Source organism: Nomascus leucogenys, chromosome 8 (genome assembly GCF_006542625.1).
Source record: "Nomascus leucogenys isolate Asia chromosome 8, Asia_NLE_v1, whole genome shotgun sequence".
Lineage (NCBI taxonomy): Eukaryota > Metazoa > Chordata > Mammalia > Primates > Hylobatidae > Nomascus > Nomascus leucogenys.
The window spans coordinates 22,060,518-22,063,826 of NC_044388.1; the positions used below are offsets into that span (position 1 = coordinate 22,060,518).

At 41.1% G+C, this 3,309-nt stretch overlaps 1 pseudogene across 1 annotated transcript; it reads left to right on the top strand.

The window, feature by feature from the left end:
* The first annotated feature begins 2,692 nt into the window (after positions 1-2,692).
* LOC115836252 lies at positions 2,693-3,073 on the top strand (annotated as a pseudogene). The gene has a single exon (XR_004031213.1). The product of XR_004031213.1 is annotated as a 60S ribosomal protein L39 pseudogene (transcript).
* Positions 3,074-3,309: the final 236 nt, after the last annotated feature.

Below are 3,309 nucleotides of genomic sequence, written 5' to 3' on the forward strand. Positions count from 1 at the left end.
GTCTTCTTATTCTCAATCTGTTTGTTTGTTCCCTAGATCATATTGTTAAGCTTGGAATTCTGGAAAACACTTACTCTGAACTTACCCATCTCAAATTCTCCTACTGTGTCTCCCTCCTTTAATATACATTAGCTTTCATTCATTCCTTAATTAAGAAAATATTAATTGAGTGTGTGCAATGGGTCAGCCTCTGCTCTGGGGCCACAGATGCAGAGGTGAGAAAGAAACACATGGTCCTAGCCCTCACAAAGTGTGTGGATGAGAACCAATAAGATGAAGGTGGAATAGAGGAATGACATTAACAAATTTTTTTATTGTGGTATAATATACATAACATAAAATTTACAATTTTAACAATTTTGTCTTTTTTTAAATTATACTTTAAGTTCTGGGATACACGTGCAGAATGTGCAGGTTTGTTACATAGATATACATGTGCCATGGTAGTTTGCTGCACCCTTCAACTCGTCATCTACATTAGGTATTTCTCCTAATGCTATCCTTCCCCTAGCCCGCCACCACACAACAGGCCCTGGTGTGTGATGTTCACCTCCCTGTGTCCATGTGTTCTCGTTGTTCAACTCCCATTTATGAGTGAGAACATGTGGTGTTTGGTTTTCTGTTCTTGTGTTAGTTTGCTGAGGATTATGGTTTCCAGCTTCATCCATGTCCCTGCAAAGGACATGAACTCATTCTTTTTTATGGCTGCATAGTATTCCATGGTGTATATGTACCACATTTTCTTTATCCAGTCTATCATTGATGGGCATTTGGATTGGTTCCAAGTCTTTGCTATTGTGAACAGTGCTGCAATAAACATATGTGTGCATGTGTCTTTATAGTAGAATGATTTATAATCCTTTGGGTATATATCAAGTAATGGGCTTGCTGGGTCAAATGGTATTTCTGGTTCTAAATCCTTGAGGAATTGCCACATTGTCTTCCACAATGGTTGAACTAATTTATACTCCCACCACTCCCTTTTTCTCTAGATTCCTCCTCTCTGGGCAGGGCATCTCTGAAAGAAAGGCAGCAGTCCCAGGCAGGGGCTTATAGGTAAAACTCCCATCTCCCTGGGACAGAGCACCTGGGGGAAGAGGAGGCTGTGGGCACAGCTTCAGCTGACTTAAATGTTCCTGCCTGCCCGCTCTGAAGAGAGCAGCAGAACTCCTAGCACAGTGCTTGAGCTCTGCGAAGGGACAGACTGCCTCCTCAAGTGGGTCCCTGGCCCCCGTGCCTCCTGACTGGGAGACACCTCCCAGGAGGGGTCGACAGACACCTCATACAGGAGAGCTCCAGCTGGCGTCTGGCAGGTGCCCCTCTGGAACAAAGCTTCCAGAGGAAGGGACAGGCAACAATCTTTGCTGTTTTGCAGCCTCCGCTGGTGATACCCAGGCAAACAGCGTCTGGAATGGACCTCCAGCAAACTCCAGCAGACCTGCAGCAGAGAGGCCTGACTGTTAGAAGGAAAACTAACAAACAGAAAGGAATAGCATCAACATCAACAAAAAGGATGTCCACACAGAAACCCCATCTGAAGGTCACCAACATCAAAGACCAAAGGTAGATAAATCCACAAAGATGAAAAAACACAGCATAAAAAGGCTGAAAATTCCAAAAACAAGAACACCTCTTCTCTTCCAAAGGATCACAACTCCTTGCCAGCAAGGGAACAAAACTGGACAGAGAATGAGATTGATGAATTGACAGAAGTAGGCTTCAGATGGTGGGTAATAACAAATTCTTCTGAGCTAAAGGAGCATGTTCTAACCCAATGCAAGGAAGCTAAGAACCTTGAAAAAAGGTTAGAGGAATTGCTAACTAGAATAACCAGTTTAGAGAAGAACAGAAATGACCTGATGGAGCTGAAAAACACAGCACGAGAACTTTGTGAAGCATACACAAGTATCAATAGCTGAATTGATGAAGCAGAAGAAAGGATATCAGAGATTGAAGATCAACTTAATGAAATAAAGTGTGAAGAAAAGATTAGAGAAAAAAGAATGAAAAGTAATGAACAAAGCCTGTAAGAAATATGGGACTACGTGAAAAGACCAAACCTATGTTTGATTGGTGTAACTGAAAGTGACAGGGAGAATGGAGCCAAGTTGGAAAACACTCTTCAGGATATTATCCAGAACTTCCCCAACCTAGCAAGGCAGGTGAACATTCGAATTCAGGGAATACAGAGAACACCACAAAGATACTCCTTAAGAAGACCAACCCCGAGACACATAATCGTCAGATTCACCAAGGTTGAAATGAAGGAAAATATGTTAAGGGCAGACAGAGAGAAAGGTCAGGTTACTCACAAAGGGAAACCCATCAGACTAACAGCGTATCTCTCTGCAGAAACCCTACAAGCCAGAAGAGAGTGGGGGCCAATATTCAACATTCTTAAAGAAAAGAATTTTCAACCCAGAATTTCATATCCAGCCAAACTAAACTTCATAAGTGAAGGAGAAATCAAATCCTTTACAAACAACCAAATGCTGAGAAATTTTGTCACCACCAGGCCTGCCTTAAAAGAGCTCCTTAAGGAAGCACTAAATATGGAAAGGAAAAAGAAGTACCAAATTGTAAAGACCATCAACACTATGAAGAAACTGCATCAACTAATGGGCAAAATAACAGCTAGCATTGTAATGACAGAATCAAATTCACACATAACAATATTAACCTTGCTCTCTTCCTTTCTCTGCCATCGTGGTGTGTTCTTGACTCCACTTCTCGCCATGTCTTCTCACAAGACTTTCAGGATTAAGCGATTCCTGGCCAAGAAACAAAAGCAAAATTGTCCCATTCCCCAGTGGATTTGGATGAAAACTGGAAATAAAATCAGGTACAACTCCAAAAGGAGACACTAGAGCAGAACCAAGCTGGGTCTGTAAGGAATTGCACATGAGATGGCACACATATTTATGCTGTCTGAAGGTCACGATCATGTTACCATATCAAGCTGAAAATGTCACCACTATCTGGAGATTTCGACGTGTTTTCCTCTCTGAATCTGTTATGAACACGTTGGTTGGCTGGGTTCAGTAATAAATATGTGAGGCCTTTTGTTTTAAAATAAATAAATATATATATATATATTAACCTTAAATGTAAATGGGCTAAATGCCCCAATTAAAAGATAAAGACTGGCAAATTTGATAAAGACTCAAGACCTGTTGGTGTGCTGTAATCAGGAGACTCATCTCACATGCAAAGACACATATGGGCTCAAAATAAAGGGATGGAGGAATATTTACCAAGCAAATGGAAAGCAAAAAAAAAAAAAAAAAAAAAAAAAAAGCAGGGGTTGCA